Raw genomic sequence first — 23210 nt, forward strand, 5'->3', positions numbered from 1 at the left:
CTTCTGCCTGGAGACCAGGGCTGTGCTATGGAGACGCTGTGGCTGCCAGCCCCGAGTCACCTTATCTGCTCGGGGAGCTGTAGCCCCCATGGCTAATTATCCCAGGATGGTGCTGTCCAGAGACCTTCTGCACGGAGATGGCCACACACTTGGCCTCTCACGGACAGAAGGGCCTGCTGAGGCTGTTTTGAGAAAACAGAATTGTCAGAGTCCGACAGGCAATTAGTATTTAAGAGGCACAAGTTGGCAAGGTTAAAAGCTGAAAGATAAACACACACATATACTCTCACACCCAATTTCAAATGATTCTTAAAGACTAAACAGGGAGCTGTGGCCCCTGCCTGAGAAGCTGTTAAAGAAAGGTAGGATTTCACACCAAAGAAGACTGGGGCTTTCTCAGACATCTGCCTGGGACAAACTTTTATGCTGTAGAGCTCTCATCTTCCCCTGAAACTTGTTCTTCCTCCACCTTCCTGTGGAGGCCATGGCTCCGCCATCCTGCTGTCCACATAGCGACAGCCTCAGAATCTCCCAGCCCACTGTCCCCTCAGACCCTACATTCCAGGGACTCATATCCGGGCCCCGCCTCCCCAGGACTGTGAACTCTGCCCTCTCTCCAGCCTCATCCCTGGCCTGGACCACTGTCACTCCTATCTGGTCACTCCACCACTCAGTCTATCCTCCATAAAGAGTTCGGTCATGCCATCCTCCTATTTCAAATCCTTTCTGGAGTCTCATTGCCAAGAAGCCCCATGGCATTTGCCCTTGATCTTTAGCACTAGTTTGAACTGCAGCTTCACCTCCCTTCCATGTGGCCTTGAATAAATTACTTAATCTCTTCAAACTCAGTTTCCTCGTCTGTAAAATGGGGCTAATCTTACCTCAAAGGAGTGGGTAAAGTGATCAGCACCTTAAAGATGTTAGTGACTCCATAAAGTGTGGCTTTTATGAATTCTCATCCAGGAATAAGAAGGGGCGTGTCAGAGGTTACCTGGTAGATTGGGAGCAACTCCAGATTTTCTAACTCCCCATGGCACCCCAGAGCTCTGCATAAACTCTCAACAACTATTTGTTGGATGAAGGAATGCCAATCTATCAATCCCAACCTCCTGTGCTACCTCTCTAGGGATTAAGTCCCATGAGTCTATTAAAATCCACCCAAGACAAAGGCAAGGAAACCCAACTTTCTTTTTTGGCCCATGCTAAACTTTCTCAAGACTTAAGGGGGCCCCCTGGTACTCACATCTGGGGTTGTGTGAACAAGCCCACACTGGCTCTTTCCAGAACTCCTAAGCCTCCTGTCCTGACTCAGTAGGGCTTTTCAGAGTAGGAAGGGGCTATCTGTCTCAGTTCCCACACGAGGGTGCCTTTCTCTGCACTGCAGCCTGGCAAAGATTTCCTGAGAGCCTGTAGCTGACTCAGATGGGACTTCAGATGGCCAGACAGCTGGACCAGAACAGCCATCTGTAAAGGAATAAATTCTATCTGTCGAGGGTGACACTAGGTAGAGACAGAGCCCTTGAATGCAGGCAGTATCTGGAGTCGAGCTCAAAGGACTTCTTTAAGATGTGTGAGAGGTCACGAGCCCTGTGGGAACAGGCCTCCACCCTGCCACTGGGAATTAGCCTGACTGCACACAGTGCTGCTCAAACCCTCACCCCTGTGCTGCCGGGGCTAGAAACCCAAGCACCTTCCTTGACACCTTTTTCAACTCACCCCCCACACCAAATCCTGTCCATCCTGTCTCCCAAATGTGTGTATTTTTCTCCAACACCATTGCTACCATCCAATTCCAAGCTACCCTCATCCTTCTCCTGGGTGTTAAAATAGCCTCCTTCAGGGTCTCCCTGCTTTCAGTCTCACCCCTTGCTATAACCAAAATAATCTTGCTAAAACCCAAATCCTACCTCTCATCACCCCCCTGCTTACAACCTTGCAAAGGCTTCTCACTGCACCTGGAATAAACTCCAAAATCCTTAACTGAGTTGAGACCATCTTAACCATCTATCCGTTGCCTTTGGCCCCGTCCCTGACTTGTCTGCTTTTAGAGTGCCCGCTTCCTGCTCTCCTCTGAGCCTTGGCACGGGTTATTCCCTCTGCCTGAAATGTCTTTCGCCCTCTACTTTACCTATTGGATGTATTCAGTTAGTGTCTGTGGAGTACCAAGGATGTGTCAGGTTCTGTCCTTACAATGTTTAAAGTCTCATGGAGGAGTCATAGATTAATCACATAACCACACAGGAATGTAATTCAGAACTAAGAGTGCAATGGAGAAGAAGGACACGGAGACCTAACCTTGCAACCTGGAAAGGCTCCCCTGAGGACGGGACCTCCAACTGCTGCGAGGTGAGCAGTTGTTCTGGAACTGGTAGGATAAGAACCTGGGGCTGGGAAGGGCCGCTTTCCTCAGTAAGTGGAAAAAGCCCACCTGTCATGAGGGCCTGAAGGTCACTGTGTCCCTGGCACCTGGCCTGAGGCTCCTAAAGTTTCTGCCTCTTATTTTCCAAAGCATCTTTTTCTTTCTTTCATAGGCTACTAAGAAGTGAACCCTGACCAGTAAAATGATAAGGCTCCCAGCGGACGTTGGCTTGACCTTTGAAATCATAGAGACATGGGCTCAAATCCTGGACTGTCCACTCTTCATTGTGTATCCCTGGGCCATCTTCTTACCCTGTGTGAGCTTCAGTCACCTTATCTGTAAAAATGAGACAATATTCCTCCCTTTGCAGGGTTCTTGTGAAGATGAAATGAGATGGAAGGCATGAGCTGCAATAGGACAGGCTCGTGCAATGTGCCATCTAAGTGGGGGTAAAAGAGTGATGGGGTCCCTCATACTCTGGACCAGAAGCCAGACACGAAAGCTGAGTGGGCTCCAAGAGGCAAAACCAGAGAGCTCAAAATTTCTCCTCTTGGAGAAAAGACAACAATACCATTTCAATTGTTGACGTATTCCATTAAAATTGGTTAACTTTCTGGTGGAGAAAAGCATAATTGAATTCGTGGTCCACTCAATATGAAACATGTTCCTGGACTCCTTTCCTCCATCCCCAGCTTCCAACTATGGAGGGAAAACAGAGGTCATATTAAAATGTCTGCTCTTCAACACTTGGCCAGCCCTCTAAACTGAGAAACACTGGATTCTGGGCCAGAGAGTAGAGAAAAGGATAATGGCTGATAAGGACTTGTGCTATCTGGCTCCTTCCCATAGGGCCCAGTAAGTGACACCCTTTTCTTATCCTGCCTGAATATACAACTTAGGGAATCCAGCAGGTAGAGATCAACACCCCAGTTGTATCATTGAGAGTGTACTGTTGGGGACTGAGGCTGAGGTGGCAACAGGTGGGCTTCCTAATTCCATCCTCAGAATCAAGCAGCCTCACACATTCAACCACAGGGAGCAGCAGAGCTGCAGGCAGAAGGCCGGATAGGAGACAGACGGGTGGCTGAACCCAGCACACGCAGCCCCTTCTCCCAAGCTCACCAGTCACAGTAATCACTTCTCCTCTCTGGAAGTAGACAGGGAAGGGGCAGAAAGAAGCCAGGAAACACGAGAAACGGGAAATAAGCCCATCCCCCTAACATTATTCACCCCATTCTCCGCCCCGTCTACATTGGTCTTCCTTTTGGCTCTGCAGAAATGCATGCTTCTTCCCACCCCAGGGCCTTTGCACATCCTTATTTTTTATTTTCTTTTGTACACAGATGTCCCTCAATTTACAATGCGGTTATGTCCCGATAAGCCCATGGTAAGTTGAAAATATCATGTCGACAATGCACTTAATACACCTGACCTACTGAACATCATAGCTCAGTCTACCCTACCTTAAGTGTGCTCAGAACACTTACATTAGCCTACAGCTGTGCAAAATCATCCAGTACAATGAATCCCCTGCACAGTATGGGTTCTTTACCCTCATGGTGGCATGGCTGACCAGGAGCTGCACTCACCACTGCCGCCCAGCCTCACAAGAGAGTATCGTAACACTAGCCCAGGAAAAGATAAAAATGCAAAGTATAGTTTCTACTGAATGTGTATCCTTTTGCATCGTTGGTCAGGGACCATCTGTACTTGAAACATTCTATTCTTTTCTCGCTTACTGGTGGCCCCTTACTCATTTTCCAGGTTTTAGCTTAAACATCACTTCCCCAGAAAACCTTTGCTGATTTCCCACACAAGGTCACATCACCTTGTTATATGCGCTCCTAGCTTCCATATTTCCTCTTTGCAGTATTTGTCATGATTTTAAATACATCATTATCTGTACGATTATCTGACTAATGTCTGCTTTCTCAAAAAAAAAAACTAAGTGCTTTGAGGGGAGAGGCTATGCTTTTGAGGACATCCAGCGTATCCCCAGTGACAACTCCAGCACTGGCACGTGGTAGGTGCTCAAAATATTTTTTTACTATTTATTTATTTTTAATGATATTTTTGTATCATTTTGAGTTGTATTTGCTTTTTAACAGCTTTACTGATGTATAAGTGATATGCAAAAATTGCACCTCTCTAATGAATTTGGACACATACGAGGGCTGACAATTAAGTTCGCGAACTTGCCACCGTGCACTTACATCAGCAGCTCTGCACAAACACCTCGGTGAGGTTTCATAACCTTGGTATATCAGTGTCTCACAGCTGTGTTCGTGTCGATGTGTGGTGGTGTCTTGCTGAGTGGCATTCATTATTGCTGCTGCGTGTCTTTGTGTGCCATCATGAGAATGTCTGAGCTTGTATTAGAGCAACGAACAAACATTAAATTTCTTGTTAAACTTGGCAAGAGTGGAAGTGAAATCAGAGACACGTTAGTCCAAGTTTGTGAGGATAATGTCATGAAGAAAACGGCAGTATATATGTGGATGAAACGGTTTTCTGAGGGGAGAAAACACGTCACTGATGACGAGAGGTCAGGGCGGCCAGTAGCGAGCAGAACTGATGAAAACATTGCAAAAATTTGTCAAATTGTGTGTCAAAACCAACAGCTGACTGTGAGAAGCATAGCAGACCAAGTAAACATCAATAGAGAAATAGTTAGGAAAATCTTGGCAGGAGAAAGGTATGTGCAAAAAGGGTCCTGAAGGAGCTCTTGCATCACGACAATGCACCAGCTCACACGGCACTGTCTGGGAGGGAGTGTTTAGCCAGTAAACAGATAACTGTATTGGAACATCCTCCCTACTCACCTGATCTGGCCCCCAGTGACTTCTTTCTTTACCTGAAGATAAAGGAAATATTGAAAGGAAGACATTAGGATGACATTCAGGATAATATGATGACAGCTGTGATTGTCATTCCAGAAAAAGAATTCCAAATTGCTTTGAAGGGTGGACTAGGCGCTGGCGTCGGTGCACAGCTTCCCAAGGGGAGTACTTCGAAGGTGACCGTAGTGATATTCAGCAATGAGGTAGGTAGCACTTTCTCTAGGGTGAGTTCACGAACTTAATTGTCAGACCTCGTATATACACCCACGAAACCATCAAAACCATTGATGTAATACACATATCCGTCACCTCCAAATGTTTCCCCATGCCCATCGGGGGTTTTTAAAGGCTTTTGTTTGATTGTTTTTGTTTTTGTAGTAAGAACACTTAACATGAGATCTCCCCTCTTAACAAAATTTTAAGTGCGCAATACAGTATGGTTCCCTGGAGACACAGGTGGTCCAGCAGCTCTCTAGGACTTGTAGACCTGCAACTCTGCCCACTGAGCAGCACCTGTCCACTGCTCCCTCCCTCCAGCCCCTGGTAACCACCGTTCTTCTCTCTGCATCAGGAGTCTGACTACTTTAGATACTTCACATAGGAGGAATCACGCAGTATTTATCCTCCTGTAACTGGCTTATTTCACTTAGGATAATGACCTTCTGGTTCCTCCGTGTGGTAGCATATGGCAGGTTTCCTTCTTTTTTATGGCTGAGTAGTATTCCATTTTCTGTATATACCACATTTTCTTCATCTATTCATCCATTAATGGACATGTAGGGTTTTTTTTTTCCCCAGGTCTTGGCTACTGTGAATAATGTTGCAATGAACATGAGAGTGCAACTGTCTCTTCAAGTTCCTGATTTCAATTCTTTTAGCTATATACCCAGAAGTGGAATTGCTGGATCATATAATTCTATTTTTAATTCTTTGAGGAACCTCCACACTGTTGTCCATAGCAGCTACACCATTTTACATTCAAAATATTAACTGAAGGAAGTAATACTAGTTAACACTTACATAAAGTCCTTTTAACCACTTTACACACATCAACCCCTTTAATGTTTGTCATAATCCTGAAGTGCATACTTTTAGTACCTTCATTTTACAAATGGGGACGCCAAGGCACAGAGAGGTTAGATAACTTGCTCAAGGTCACACAGCTAACAAGTGGAGCGGAGATGACAGCACAAGCAGGCAGACTACAGTGGAGGTGCTATTCACCACTGCACTGTATTGCCCTTTGAAAAATGGGGCATGTGAAGGGGAGGCTCCTAAGAATAAAGAGGTAGAGAAGGGCTGTGATGCAGAAGGCTTTTCTTGCATAAGAGACTAGCCAGAGGAAAACAAAGACTGAGAAAAAAAAAAAAAAAACAGACAAGAACCTTCCAGCTGCCACACTGAGGTAATGAGTCAGGACACCTCTGATTTGGGAGTGAAATGCGGGGGCATAGAGAGCCCCAGTGCTTACTTCTGCCTCTGAAATCTTAAGCCTAGCCATCAACTCCCATCCTTGGAGTGGGCATATGGGCGTGGCAAGCCAGTTGCCATGGCAACCGGCTCTCTTGGCCCCAGCTGTGGAGACCTCTGCCTCCTAGGGGTTTGTCAGCACATCTGAGAGATAATACCTGCCTTATACCAGTTGTCATGAGATGATATACACAAAACACTCAGCAGAGCGCCTAGTATAATACAAATTTGGTAAATGTTTTTAAAACCTTTCAGAAGGGCCCACATAGGAGACACAGCCATGACCAAAGTCTAATAAATGCCATGGGGCACCTCTCTCTGGTGGGGATCTCCCAGGGCGGAGCTAACTTTTAATTAACTCAGCCAGTGAAGTCCTATAGAGATGGAATGATGCCACCCCCACATGCCCACACCTGCGTGGTCAGCATCTGGCAGGCTCATTGTTTTAAGTGATGAGCAATTGTCATTTTCTGTCACCTCCATGATAAATCACTTTAAGAACTTCTTTCTTTCGACAGCATAAGTAATTACAGTCCTGGTGTCTGGGGCCCTGGCACCGATTAGGAGGCAAGCAAACCACGCTGGAGCTGATGCTGATTCATTTTTCTTTTTCCGAAGGGCCTAAAGGCCGCAGGGTCAAAACTGGCTATCTGGACCCTTCCTGGGCTGACAGATGACCCCCACACCCCCACCAAGCACTCCTTGGCATCGCCAGAGCTAAAACCTGGAGACCAAGCCCTCCAGCATCCAACCTGTTAAGCCCTCTACTCCCTTTTCCCTAGGTGTCTTCAAGACATGATTCCCAGACATTCCAGTGACTAAGAGGAAATGTGTTATAATAGGGATAAATAGTACAGCTAGATAATAAGAAAGGGGAGCGCTTAGGAATGTTTTATCTATTATGTTTCCTTGGTAGTCACAGAATATATTGAATCACTGGAATTAATAAATACCAAGATCAGCAATAAGAACACATCTCAGTCAGTAAGATTCTTGGTGATCCAGCAATGACAATGAGGAAAAGACTGGATGACCCTGGCATTCTTATAACCAAAGTAGGAGATCTTGGAACAGAGTTTGGGAGATGTCTGGACATAGGACAGAGAATTAAAAGGCTTGAGTGATATAAAAGATACATGAAACCCGATTCTCAAGGTCTTGGGCATGGTACCTGCTCTCCTGTCTCCTACCGCCATGTTGCTACCACTATAAAAAAAAAAACCCAGTGCCCATGTCATGCACCTGCATGTCTACTCTTTGGCCAAGAATCGGGGAAGGTCATTCTCCTGGCAGCTTCAGTGATTCCACTTGGGGGTTAGCTATCATGACAGCCTTCTGTCTTGATTTCTCTCCTTGTCCCTTAGCAATAGCCAGAGAGGCTGAGCTTTCTCAGAAGTGATTAGCAAACAGTCCTGAGCAACAATACCAAAAATCAAAGGCTGGAGAGATGTACATGATTACATACATTTGGGAAATGCTGCCTATCGTAACCCTCTCTAGGAAAGTCCCAATACACTTTGGCATTTTAAAGGCTCTGAGAAGTCCTGCAGTAAATAACCTGGTTATCTTTGTTTATCCCATTGTTTCCCAAACTGCTTTGATCAAGGGACCTTTTCCTAAGAATAAAGGATCTCTAAGAATATCCTGAAGAAACCTCTTTGAGAAAAATCTCTGTTGTGTTTCTTGGCACAGCTAAGATTTTGACCGCACGTAAGAGGAAGGACTGGAGCCTGATTCAACCCAGGACCACAGTAACTTGACCAGCGAGGAGATGTGGAAACCAGCTGTTCACCTGAGGTAAGGACTTCACTGAGACCAACAGTAGCTCACTTACTTTGAGCTCATGGGTTTCCAGGTGCAGAAACTGAGGCTTAGAAAGTAACATATCCAGTAACACAGTAAGTAGTCAAGCCAGGATTGAACCTTGTCTGCCCTGACTTGGATATGTCACGTAAACCCTCCGGGCTTTAATTTCCTTATTTATAATACGAGAGAAATGATCATTGTACCTACCCTTATAGAGCTGTAGTCAGGATTAAACGAGATAATAAAATAAAGGGCTTAATGCATGGCTTAGCACATAGTAAGCTCTTGAGAAGTTTTAGCAGTACAACACACCCCATACAAGGCCGTCTTTAACCTGTCCAGTGACGGGGAACTCATTATCTTACAAAGCCGCTGATACTTTTGGCAGCTCTAACGATTAGAGCTAGAGCAGCTGTCGCCCCTTCCCCCTAGGTCGTGACTCTGCCTTGGAAGCAGCCCTAACCTTCCTCCCCCTAGTAGCTCTGCAGAGAACACAGACCAGGATGGCATCGCTGAGTCCGCTCATCTTCCACACACACACCCCATCCCCCCGTGCACTGAGCTTAGAAGACAAGGCACTTTGCCGTCAGATTAGGATCTCTGAGCATTGCTTTTCCCCTCATATCCCCCTCTGGGCAGGACCCCTGGTTTTCCTACCCAGAAAGTGTGGGGAGCCATGATTTCTTGTTTATTCTGTAACCTTGCAGACTGGCTCAGTTTTAGCTCTTAAGGCGTTGTCTCTGCTTACACCTGGAGGGTGCTTGCAAGCTGCTAAGGAATGAGGTGGGAACGGCCAGTTCCGGGACACAGATCACTGATGATTATCAGGGTAATTGGTGGGCTTTGTCCTTGAGATAATGACTTTGGGAGAGTTTCAGTGAGTCTGTAGTTCATATGTAAAAGTGGCAAATTTTACTTTCAATGAGGAAATGCTCACTCGTGATTGTTAAGCTACACGTACACAGGTGGTATATATTGGTAAAGGAAAGTAAACTCCGTGCTTCAGGATCACTGAAGACCGGCCGCATCATCAATTGTGTGAGTGTCTCTTTTTCATTCCCACTCCCCTTGTCAGGAACTGTTCGATTCGTAACGGCTGGTCCGCTACAAGAAAGACACTCAGCCTTCCTATCCACAGAGCACTCAGCCCATGGAAGCTGAAGTTTGGCAAGGATTTCCTGTGGGTGACTGGGAAGGGGACGGGTTAGCTTCACGCTGACCTTAGCCCCTCGAGAAGAACCAAGAGCAGAAGGACCTGCTTGTGAGCCCACCCCAGGCACTTTGTTTCAGGTTGACTGAGATCCACTAACTGTTGTGAAGTCCCTCAGGGGAAGGTCCAGTCTGCCTGATGGATACGGAGCCAGTGGATGCAGTTTCAGAGAGGGTGACAGGACAAGGCACACATCCCCAGTGGTGTCCTGAAGGTGAGGAGTCCCCGGGAGGCACAGAGGATGCAGGGAGAGATCAGCATTATGGTGGCTTAACCCTTAGGTGGTACATACCATGTACCAGCATGGTTCTACATGTTTACCCAGACATTAACTCATCTATCCTCATAAGACCCTATTTACTCCCTTTAGAGAGATGAACAAATCAGACAAAAGAGAGGTTAAGTAACTTGCTTCAGGTCACACAGCAAAGAAGCAATCCAGCTAGGGTGTGAACCCAGGCTGTCTGGCTCCAGAGCCTGTGCCCTTAAACTCTGAACGACACTGTGTCTTCCCAACACTCTACCATCTGGAACAGTCCAGGAAAGAAAGGGCCAGAGGAAGGGAAGTTAGAACTGAAACTAAAAGGGTGCAGAGAATTCCGCAAGGTGGTAACAGAAGAAAGGGCATGGTCCGGGGGCGCAGCACGGAGAACAGCATGGATGGGCCAGGCACGTGCAGCGGACAGAGAGGATGTCAGCTGAAGGCAGCAGAGGTCGGCTACTGTACAGGGGAGAACTGTCACCTCACAGAGGAGACAGGGATGGGGGCATGGAAGGCAGAGTCCTACCTATGCCTCATCTGGGACAGAGACACAGAGTTGAATAAAATAAGGTCCCCACTCCAAGGAGCTCACTGTCACGTGGGCAGAGGCCATTACAGTGGCCATCCCAATGAGACGGGCTTGGGAGAGCCCTCCCTCAGGCCTAGTCGCTGTGACTCTGACAGACAGCATCCCCCCAGGAAGGAAGTGTGGTTGCTGCTCAGCTGCACCCGTACAGCAAGTCAGACTCCAGTGGGAAAGCTTCTGGAGTCCCACTAGTGCCGAAACGGCCCAATGCCACTTCCCTCCACCCTCGCAATGAATTAACTCCGTGATGGAGATGAAGATGCTAAATCCCCCATCGTCTTCCCTAACCTTGGGATAAATTACATCAAATTCCACTGCATGGCCTGCAGGCATAAACTTCGTTTGCCGCACCAATATATTCTGCCAGGCAGGCAGGCTCCCAGGTACTAATTACTTTATTCAGCAAGTTAAATGATATGATATCTAAATTCGCGGGAGAGGCACCCAAGAGTTATGGAGCATATACCAATGGGCCTTGCCAATGAATAGAGCAAAACAGACGTGCTAAACTAACAGCTCAACGTATTTGTCTGTGTGTCCTTCAAGATTTAGCTCAGGGCCTCTGTTCGTCCCTCCTCTGGGAAGCCCTCCTGCTGATAAGTCACGAACAGCCTCATATTTGTTCAGCCCCTCGAGGGAGCTGCCGCGGGGTTTTCAAGCGCCCCCAGCAGCAGACACTGCTCCCAGACCCCTTCTCCCGGAGTCGAAGGCAGAGTTTCAGGTCTTCACGTCCGGGCTCAGAACCGGCTTCCAGATGTCACATTGTCTTCTCCCAGACTCCCGAGGTGGGTGGAAGGCCCCCCATGCCACTCACAGCCACAGGCATTCCCAGCAGCTCAAACTGCATCCCTGGCCGTCTCTATCCGGACAGGACAGCCTGCAGCCTCTCACCCTAGCACAGCGCTCACTGCACAGCCCAACTGCTAAGATGCTGGGTGTGGAACGGAGGGAGGCCAGAAGGAACCCTGTGGTGCTGGAGGTCTCAGGATGTGCCCAGAGTCTGTAGTCTCTTTGATTAAGGCCCCAGTAAATCTGACTTTAGCAGCACACACTTCTCTGAGCTTGCTCCTCAGTTCTTTGTTCCCAGAATCCAGACACTTCTATGGCTTCTGAGCTGGACATCACCTTGGGACTTTGGCTTTCTGGACTTCTTCCATTCACATCTTCATTGCTGACTCTGTTGTCCACTTCTAGAGCTTCTAGAGCAGAATCTCACCCCACACTCACCCCCTAAATGTCCTTCAGATCTAGTCTTGCCTCCATTGGCACTGCCACTGCCCTGGGTTAGATCCTTAATCCTCCCAGAAACTAGCAAAAAATAACTCTCTGGACACCCCATCAACTGTCTCTCTGCCCCAATCTAGCTTCCACTCCAGTAGCTGCCCAGTGGTCTTCCTTAAAGAGCCCTATCGCTCCCCAGATTAATGGCCTATGGGAGTTCCCACCAAGTCCCTGAGCCCTGCCCCTGCCTGTCTCAAGCCCCAGCTCTTACCATACTCCCCGCACTGGAGGAGTACGAACTGTTGACCTCACAATGCTCTTTCAAGACTCCATGCCTTTGCACAAGGCAGTTTCCTTGGCCTGGAGTGCGATACCACCCCTCCACCCTTCACCAGTCTAACTTGTAACTCCTACACAGCCTTCATGACTCATCTCTGGCACACATCTTCTGGGAAGCTTTTCCTGACTCCATTCCCACTCATGGGCCCACATCTGTATTACATGGTCCTCTCTCCAACGCTGCTCACCTCATAAGGTAACTGAGGGTTTACGTGTCTGTCTCCACCACCCAGCTGTGAGCACCTTGAGGGCAACGATCTTGAGGGCAAAGATTACTCATCTTTGGTATCAAGAGGCAATGATTGCTATTCGAAATAAGAACTGACTATCGCTCCTTTTACATCCCAGAGGAATGGCAAAATTCCTATCAGAGGAGATGCCTTTTTATTTAGAAAAATATGTGGAGGCACCTCTTTGGAGTGCAATGTGATGCTCCCCAAGTTGTGGTCTAGGGGAGCAGGCACATCAAAGATGGAGCTGAATTGTATGATAAGGTAAGGAAATGTTTGCATTCTCCTGGACAACCCAGGACAGGAGGCATATGGCTCTTGGGAAAACGGAGGGGACTAGGGAGTGTGTGAAAGTGGCATAGGGGATGGTGAACACAGCAGTAGGCTGAGGGCCTGAAGATGAAAGGTGGACAGTGGGCATCTCGGGGGCAATGTGGGACTTGGAGAAATAAGATGTTGAAAGTTCACATTTAAAGTGTTTCTGGTATGTGCTATCCTGCGCTATACCCCACCTCTGCTCCCTCCCACCTGTTACTCCAAACCTTCAGGAAAAGTCTAATGTATGACAGCAGCTATGTGGTGATGCTTTGAGAAGAATGAAGGAAAAGAGGCCTTGTCTGGCATGGAACGCAGAGGGACAGCTGACAAGTGCATGGGTGAAAAGTCAGGGGAAGCGAAAACTCAGAACTGACTGGTAAGTGTGAGAACAAAAACGGCCCCCAGAAATGTGCAGAAAGTTTGCGGAAGGCATGAAAGAAGGAAGGGCTCAAGTCGTTTCCTTTAAATGTTATTAAAGATTCAATGCTCAACACATGGTCACACAAATTGAATTGAAACTGGCCAGTTTGGGGACCTCTGAGACTGGCCTGCGTGCATCTGGGACAGCTATCTTCCGTGACACATGGGAGCAAAGAGGAATGTCACAAAGGCTTAGCACAGAGAGGTGCCCACAATTGTAATGAATGGAGTAAGAGACAGAAAGAAGGCTTTCAAGAGAGCTGAGCACTGATGGACAAGGTTTTCCTTAGAAAAGCTGATGAGAACAGCAGAGGAAGCAAAACCTTCAAACACCTGAGCAAGAGAGTTCCTTAGGGAACATCTGGTCCTCGGATGGCAAATAGAGTTCAGCAGGAGGGCCAGCTCTGACCGACTGGTAGTGATTGTCTGGAGCACTCTTGGGAAGAATTCTAAGGCTCTGTGTGGAGTCAGCAAAAAAAGAAGTCAGTGATCAATTAATACTGTCTGCCACAGGCACAGGAAGGGGGATGATAGCATATGTGCCTTATATTGCCACCCCTAACCTAACCCAATTTCTCTTTTTGTAGATGGCAAAAAAAAAAAAAAAAAAAAAGGAACTCACCCAAAGCCACATAGTCACTGGCTAGAGTCAAGTCTAATATCAAATGCTGGGCTCTTCTTTTGCACTGTGTTACCTCCCTCTACGCGAGACACAAGGCGGAGAAGTGAGGAGGTACCTATCTGGTCAGACTAATCAGAGCTGAAGCACAGGCCATACCAGAGGAAGGCGAAAAGGGAAAGGGTATTCAGTTTATATCGGGAACAGGTTTTGACCAGATGATCTCTTTGTTCACGCTGAGGACATACATCCCAGAATAGCTGCATGCTCAGTTAGCATACCAGCGTAACCAGAATCCAAGCTCAAGTTGTAGTGCTAGAAGCCCCCAGGACAGGGATAGATTGACCGAGGCAGCCCTGGCTAGTGTCTTTATAGTCTTATTCATTTAACAAACGTCCTTTGAGCACCTCTGAGCAAACCACCGAACTAGGAGCTGGGGCTGCAGTTATTGAGGCATTGCTTCAAGGAGAGGGAGGAGACAGGCACGGAACGGCTAATTATGCAATTAGTTATTTAATTATAAATGGAGATAAATGCCATGAAGAGGTACAGGGAGCTCTGACAGAACGCAAGCCGGTATCTGATGTAATCTGGAGAAGGAGGAAAAGCGTTCCTGAGGAAGTGACATTTAAGCTGAGACTCGAAGGAGTAAAACAGGAGTTAGTGATGGACTGGAGGTAGAGAAAGGCAGCAAGAGGAAGAAAGACAGGAAGACAGAGGGCAGAGGGAGGAACCTGTTAATGAGTCTAAGGAGGGAAGCAACAAGACCTATCTGAGGAATTGAAAGACCAAAAGGCCAGAGGGCTGGACCACAAAATACGCATTTTGGGGGGATTGCTGTTGTCAGGGAAAGAGAAACCAACAAACGATAGAGCTGTGACAACGGGACTCAGCAGAAATGGCAACCTAACCCCACTCACACCCACAGCCCACACGGAGCCTTTGTGTGAGTTTTTAGAAGGCATTCCTTTAGAAAGCAGCCTAGGCTGGCTTGCAGCCTTTACCTGCCCCCTCAGCCAGCCACCTTTGTGCAGTGCGTAACCTCCACAGCTGCGTGTGGCAGTCCGTCCCCATGTCTCTCATCCCAGCCCCCAACAAGGGCTTCACTGATGTGCTTAGGAATCACCTGCAGATCCCGCTACAATGCAGATTCTGATTCCTAGCCTGGGCTGGGGCCTGAGGTTTGCATTTCTAACACATTCCCTGCTGATGAGATGCTTCATGTGGGTGATGATTTCTGGACCACACTTTGAACAGCAAAGAACCAGCTGACCAGTTGGGAAGGACTAGGCATTAGCAAATCAGGGCAAAATGGGGGGGGGGGGAAGAAACCCATGGGGAATGATCCTGTTTGATTAAATGAAATCCTTTTGGGTTCTTTCCCACAGTGCGCCAGGCCTTTTGGTGCTAGAGACACACAAACAAGGGACAGCCCTTGTCCACAGGAGATGGCGGCCAGAACCTGATGGGACAGATAAGTATGCACACAACCCCCCCAGCAAGGAGCAATCACTTCCCTAAAAAGAGCCACGGCACCCAGAAAGAGTTACTAGTGCTAATCAGGAAAATGAGGGAAGACTCCTCGCAAGAGGTGCCATTTGTGGAATAAATAGGATTTCAACAGGTGGAAGGTGGGAAAAGGTAAGCAAAAGAACGGAGGTATACCTCAACCAATCAATACGTAAACAGATGAAACTTTTTCAACCAAAAGAACGAAACTGTGAAGAGGCATACAGATTCCAAGCATATCGACCTTAAGAATCATAAAGAGTGAGAGTTAGTGGGAGGCAGGGCTAGAAAATTCATCCCACATCAGATTATTCTGGGCATGGAATGCCAGTCTCAAAGAAGAGAAATTTAGGAGGTTAATCTGTTTTCACTAAAAATGAAAAAGTAAAGCCACACCAGGCAAAGTCTGGAACCAACTTCACCATCTCTGGTTCTGTGGGGTCCTCAGCAAGATGCCCAGGACTGACGAGCCCCGTGCAGCCTGCGGAGGCTTGAAGCCACAGCTGGGTCAATACAGAACAGCTTTCCAGGGTCTGGGCTTGTGTTGTCAGCACAAAAAGGTAAGGACACCAATGCCAGAAAGTAAACATCAAAGTCCACCTGGAAGGAAAGAAGGCTGGGGGAAAGTGGCTGGAGAGAAAAGCTTTCAGGGCAGACAAGGCCACCTCTGAAAAGGACTTAGGAGATAAAGTTGAAGCCCCTCGAAGGGAAAGCAGCAAGCTGTGTTCATAAGAGTGAAGCTGATAAAGAGAAATGGGTGGTTGGAGAGGGAGGAGCTTTAGAAAGCTCTTTAAGAGGCTGCAGGAAATAAACAAGCTCTCTCACCTGGTAGCACATGAATTGAACCTCCTTTCCAAGCTCCCTGCCCCACCCCCAGAACCTCCACCTCAAACCCCACACACTACAGCTGAGGTCATGTGACCCACCCCTGAAGCCCCAGCCAACCCCAGACCCCAAATACCAGTCCTGCCCCCACTCTGGCCTTGTGCCCCCACTGCCTGAGGCCTCAGTCTTGCCCCAGACATGAAATCTCTACCTTATATTCTAGATCTCTGGATTTGAGTCATAACACAGTGACTGGCCCAGTCTTCCCAGGCTGAGACCCCATGGAGCACTCCTTCCCTCTGGGAGACCTCACCCCCAAACGCGCAGCTCCCATTATCTGTGGTTACTCCTCTCTGCTTCGTGAGTAACAAGTACGACCTGAGCCATCCGAACCATCGTTGCAGAGTCCAGATGCTGAACGGTGACACGGACTTTTCCTAAGGGCAACAAGAATCAGACTGAATTCAGAGCAACAGCCTAGAAATATGGTCTGCCCGTTTTTCCATCCTGCCTTCATCCTTAGGTGTTTTCTTGAACAGTCATTCATTCCTCAAGGATTCGCAAATGCTTGCTCAGAGTCAGACTGTATGCTCAGGACGCAGAGGTGGTGCAGGTGTGGCCCTGAAGGAAAACTTCATAATACTATGAACATCTCCTGGCTCCCAACTCCAGGCATAGCCTTCTCTGCCTGCTGGGAGGCATCCCTCTGCAGGCGCGCTCTCAGAGCTGCAGCCAAGATACTGCCATGGCTCCTGGTAGGGGGCAGTGCCAGCCCCATGGCCCACCTCTGCCATGAGGCTGCAGGGGGAGGAACTGAGGGAGAACCAGTGGGTGGGTGGCCTGCTAAGTTAGCTCTGTGCAGGAGAGAGCTTGAATGCTCTTCCACCCCAGCTCCTGCTGATGAGTCATGAACAGCCTCATATTTGTTCAGCCCCTTGAGGGAGCTGCCGCGGCGCTTTCGAGCGCCCCCAGCAGCAGACACTGCTCCCAGACCCCTTCTCCCGGAGTCGAAGGCAGAGTTTCAGGTCTTCACATCTGGGCTCAGAACCGGCTTCCAGATGTCACATTGTCTTCTCCCAGACTCCCGAGGTGGGTGGAAGGCCCCCCATGCCACTCACAGCCACAGGCATTCCCAGCAGCTCAACCTGCATCCCTGGCCGTCTCTATCCGGACAGGACAGCCTGCAGCCTCTCACCCTAGCACAGCGCTCACTGCACAGCCCAACTGCTAAGATGCTGGGTGTGGAACGGAGGGAGGCCAGAAGGAAGCCCGCTGTGCTGGAGGTCTCAGGGTGCGCCCAGAGTCTGTAGTCTATAGATAGGTATAGATATGAATACCTACCGATAGAGAAGTGTGTGTGTACCTGTACATGCATACATGTAAGTATGTGTATATAAAAACACATACCTCCATCTCCCAGTTCTGCCTGCTAAGGGGTGCCGGGCACAACCAAGAGTGGCCGGTCCGTGCTTCTTGGGTTGCTTAATTGAATTGCCGGCTAGTATTTACTGACTGACCCTTACTGACTGGAATATGCTGGCTGGTGCCTTGCAGCTGACACTTGGCACGTGTCCACACTTCCTGATGGAGCTTTTCCTACCAGCGACGCCCACTGACTGACACCTCCCTGGAACATCCCTCAGAGCATCTGCCAGGCCCCCAGCCTCCTGAGTAACCCCCATAGCATCTAGCAAAGAAGCCCCCGTAGCATCTAGCACACCGAGCATCTTGATTTGGGCTCCTAAATGCCACTCTCTGCTAAAAGGAACCACAGCTCCTGAAAGAAATAGCAGATCCCAGGACTTGGGCAGGGAAAATACAAGCTGAGCCTGGAACACCTTGCCTTTGCCCAGCTGTTTCCTCTGCCCAGGCTACCCGCTCGCCAGTCCTCACTCCCTCCACTGACAGACACCTCATCAGATAAACAGCACTCCCTGTGCATCAACCCTCCGGCCACTTGGAAATGTGCAAAGCATCATGGGCCAACGCTGCCCCTTTGGAAATCCAACGGACCTGGGTACAAACCCCAACTCTGTCTGGTACTTATTTAACCTGTCTGAGCCTCAGTTTCTTCCTCTGTAAAATGTAGATACTGAACCTACCTTCTGAGGTGTTGGGAGGTCTCAGGTCGGTGATACATGCTGAGCCACGAGGCTCCGTGCTCACCCAGCAAATGCTAAATGGTGGTGTTTTATTCACGGTGATGTGTTCTCCCATCCTGTGAGGTCCTGAGCTCTGCCTCATCTCCTCCTCCCCTCCCCTAACACTCAGCACCATGCCTGGCACCCCAAGAGTGGCCGGTCCGTGCTTCTTGGGTTGCTTAATTGAATTGCTGGCTGGTATTTACTGACTGACCCTTACTGACTGGAATGTGCTGGCTGGTGCCTTGCAGCTGACACTTGGCACGTGTCCACACTTCCTGATGGAGCTTTTCCTCCAGCGACGCCCCCTGACTGACACCTCCCTGGAACATCCCTCAGAGCATCTGCCAGGCCCCCAGCCTTCTGAGTAAAAGCGGACAGTAAGAAAATCTCTCTGACTCTCCCTCCACCTGCCTCTTTCTCTGCTCTCTCTGACACGCCATTTGTCTGTCTCTCCGTACCACTTCATCTCTGCCTCTGTTCCTTGTCAGTCTTGCTGAGTCTGGCTTTCTCTCTGTGTCTGTGACCCTGTTCTGTCACCGGGTCTCTACCTGCCTTTGCAGGGCCCCATCTCTGTGGCTTTTCTCCCTGCCACCATCTTCCTCTCTCACAGAAAATCTTCCCCTCCCCTTGCTGATGGCTCTCATTGTCCACACTCAAGGATATGGCACTCAATAGCACCATCACACGTTTTTTTGTTACCTCTTTATTATTCTCCAGAGACAGACCATCTTTTCTCCCCTACTTTTTGGGGATTGGATGCAGATGGTTTTCCTTATCTGCCTCATCTGGGATGCCTGCTCCCCTCCCATCCCCTTCTCCTATCCTAGTACCTTCAGCTGTAGCATCATCTAGAGATTAGGAGAGGAAGCTCAAGATCTGGGCAGGAGAGGACCTCCATGGACCCAAGAGAGGACTGTTGGAAGCAGCCTGAAGATTCCCTGGCTAGCACACTGGGGAGGGAAGGACATGGTCACATGTACCACACATGGACAGACATGCTTGAGAGGAGAAACCCATCTCAGACTTGAAAGGCCATGTGTCGGGGCCACTCATTTGAGGGCACGATAGGCCCAGCCTGGCAGGGCATATATAGCCGCTATGTGTGCTGGGAGACCTGGTGTCTGAGGGTACAGATGTGACTGTCGGAGGGAAAGGCATGCACATAGTATTCAGTCCTTTGTTCTGATGAATCCGATTAGTGACGTGTGACACATCTGAACAAAGCTTCTAGGGTGATCACATTGTTTTACCCTACGAACCACAAGCCCTAGACAGGGGTCATCCCTTCAGCCCAGCTGCCAGAATGAAGAAGACACACAGAGCAGAGACATGACATCTGACCTGCAGATAACAGGCAAAGGGAGGGGAACATAAACACGCGTCACTTACGAACCACTGAAATGTAGGGGCTGTTTGTCACCACAGCATAACCTAGTGAAAGCTGACTGAAACATCTCATGTGGTCTCATGGCTTTAAATACTACTCATATGTTCATGGCTCTCATAAGTATATTTATCAGCAGGCAGGCCCTCTTCTCCGAGCTTCCGATCCATATATCCAACTGCATATTTCAGTCTCCATGTGGGTATCTAACAGGCATATCAAATAGAGCATCCACAATGTAACTAAACAAAATTTTAAAACCGCTCCTCTTCTGCTTGCTACCATCCATATACAAGTCCTGTGCCATCACTTAAAATACACCATGACATTATAGATGGCTGCTGTCACCTTGGTATCACCCTCACATTCATCATGCCACACGCCACTGTGCAAAGTGTACATATTTTTTCGTTTTATTTTCAGGTTTCTTGTGGGATGCTTTTCAAATTATAAAATAATACATGCGTGTTGTAACAATTGAAATGCACAATAGGAAGGTTGTAAATTACTGCTTTCGCAGTCCCCACTCCTCTACCTCTTTTCCGCTGTAACCAACGTTAATATCCTGTTACGTAACCTTCAAGTGGTCATGTATTATGCACAATTTTAGATATCCCTAAAATCATTAATGCAGGAATCTGCCCTCTATAATGGCAATTGGTAGAAGCAAGGCAAGGTATGAAAATACATTCCTTGTCCACAGGTTCACGAATCCCCGGAAGTTGCCTGCATCTCCAACAAGGAAGAACGCCAAAGCAGGCTGGTTCCCACGCAGTCTAAGTGGACCAGCAAATGGCAGACCCTGCCTCTACAAGGGACGTCCACGGTGACAGTTAACATGGGGGCTATAGTTCTGAGAAAGAACAACCTTTGTACGTATGAAGTTGTGAGTAGAGTTCGAGCACCTGGATCTCCAGGTTATGTTTAGAAATGGTGGAGTCGTGATTAAGATCATGTATCAGGCAGACCCAGGTTTAAAATCTCACCCTACCATGTTGTGTGTGTGCTTGGGCAATTCACCTCTCTAAACCTCAGTTTACTCATCTGAAAAACAGAAATAAGGATAACACCTATGTCTCAGTCAGGGTCTGATCAAAGCACAGGCGCCATTTTATAAATTTCAAGTAGAAGGGGCTTTAATGAAGGGAATAGACACTTCCACAGCTGTCGGAAGGGCTAGGAAAGCTTCCCCACCAACAATCGGGGAAGCCACAGTGAGGAGTCTGGCTGCATCACTACCACAGGTGCTTTTCCATGGGAAGCTCCTGCTGACCTTCTCAGGCTGTAGGAATGAAGCAGGTTAATCTCAGGAAGTTCATCTGGAAGGTGCTTCAGACCTCATGTGTCTGTGTCTGCCTGCAACTACTTCCAGAGAATAATGCCCTTGCCTTCATCACTTTCCAAATCTCCTGGGAGCATCTCTCTTAGGCGACTCGAACCAGGAACCACCCGGGGAAGGGCATTCTGGGAAATGTAGGTCCCAGCTTCTCCTCTGCATTGCAAAAGACACCTGATGACAGGTGGTGGTGATGCCAGGTAGACAATCGACAACCAAGCACAACCTGCTGCAGGAGAGTCTTATGAGATTAAATGAAATAACGGAGATAAATTCTTAGTGAAGTGCTTGGCAAACCATTAATGCTCAATAAGTGGCAGTTATTATAATTATTTTTGTCATTTAGATCCTGGAACTTGTGGCTTTCCTCCCAGCCCAGCACACCCACTCCATTTCATGTTACAGAAAACCCTAGGCATTTGGATTCCTGTCAAAAGATACATCCCCCATCGCCTCACATCACTCAGCAGGTTCTATCATTTCTTTTTCAGATCTGGTTATAATGGCAACATTTGTAAACTGCTGATCCTTTAATTCCCCATAAGCACACATTCTGGCTGAATGTATTCAAATCAATTATACTCGGAGACATGAACTAAATTCTCTACTTCTATGTCTCCCACTTTTGTATTCCGTGGTAATTATACCCAAAATCATTGCAAAAAAACAAACACACACAAAAATATCATTGTGCTACAGGTGCGTCATCTCCATCATCCATCAACCGAAATATGAGGAAATCCAATAATAAACCCGTTTATGAGCTAGGGGTTCTAGACTCATGACTGCTATCACCAAACAAATACATTTCAGAATAAATGTTTCCAATAAGAATTAATTTTAAAAACCCAAACTGCATGCAAACTTACTTCCGTGAAATTAAGTAAGTAAATTCAAACCATTCCATAGATAACAAAATCATATTTACAAAAAACTCAAATTGATTGGACCTCAAAATTCAAAATTTAATTGTACCAAACAAAATCAGTTATAAATCACAATGCCTTTGCCAGGCCTTCCCCTGCTCTTGAGCACACGTAAATATCACATGGTTACAGGTCAGTGCTTCAGGAAAAAAAATCTATGTTACAACCAAACCTGCACCCAGATCTGTAATACCTTATCCCGATTAATGATGGGCTGGTACACTGTCATATCCATGGTGACCAAGAGTATAGCTAATCTTTTTAGAAGCAGCATTACCCTTAGAAAAGCAATCATCTCCAGGGGAAAAGACCCAGTTTAAATGTATTCTCTATTTAGCTTGAATTTGTGTAGCTCTTCCAAACGTGTTCTATGCTCTTACCTGTGTTCTTCAAAGACGTGCCCTTTGTTATTCTATGTAACCCACGCCCCTTTGGTCAGAAGTCTTTAAAGCAATTTAACAGCCAGTTTGCCATGATACTATTCAAGGGCAAGTGAGTGCCCCAAACTAATTAATCTTAGGAGCTCAGCTTCCAATTGGCTGTTTTTGAAACCCTAAACTGACATACACAAAGATCTATTCAGTCTGTCAAGCCATCTCGAGGTCCTGGGGTGCACGAGTCAAGAAAAATCCCTGATCCCAGAGAGCTTACGTTCTAGTCAGTAGAGACAGATAAATGAGTGACGAAACAAGATCACCTCAGAATGTGTAATACTAATCTGAAACTCTTCATTTCAACACATCCACCAACGCACACCAAAGACCTTCTAAAATGTTATATTAAATACTGAGTTGATACAAAATATATTTATAAAGAATATTCTACATGTAAAGAATAACAATAAAAGAATCGCTCATGCATCCCATGTACCCCTAAGAAAGAAAACATGACCATTAAGTTTGAAATCCCAGCATGTTCCTCTTTGATCCTATTCTCTTTCCACATACTCAGAGGAACACTAATTCAGATTATTATTCTATGCTTATTTCTCCCATGTTTTTCTCTTTATAACTTTACAATTGCAAATATCCCCAAGCAATACGTTAATACATTTTGATCTTAAAACTAGAATCATGCAGGTATTTATGTTTCTATGGCTTCCTTTTTTTATAGCCAAGTCAAAGTTATGATAATTTTATTTTTATTTTGGGGGTAGGAGTGAAATTTTTAATTGAAAATTTTATTGAGATAATTGCAAATTCACATGCACTTGTAAGAAATAATACGGAGATATCCTGTGTACCCTTTACCCAGTTTTCCCCAAAAACAACATTTTTAAAACTATAGTACATCTGTCAATCCAGGATATTGACATGATACAATTCACCAATCTTATTCAGATTCCCCTGGTCTAATTATATTCGTGTGTGTGTGTGTGTGTGCACATACATGCACATATGTATATG

This window comes from Rhinolophus ferrumequinum, chromosome 9, assembly GCF_004115265.2.
Source record: "Rhinolophus ferrumequinum isolate MPI-CBG mRhiFer1 chromosome 9, mRhiFer1_v1.p, whole genome shotgun sequence".
Taxonomy (NCBI): Eukaryota; Metazoa; Chordata; class Mammalia; order Chiroptera; family Rhinolophidae; genus Rhinolophus; species Rhinolophus ferrumequinum.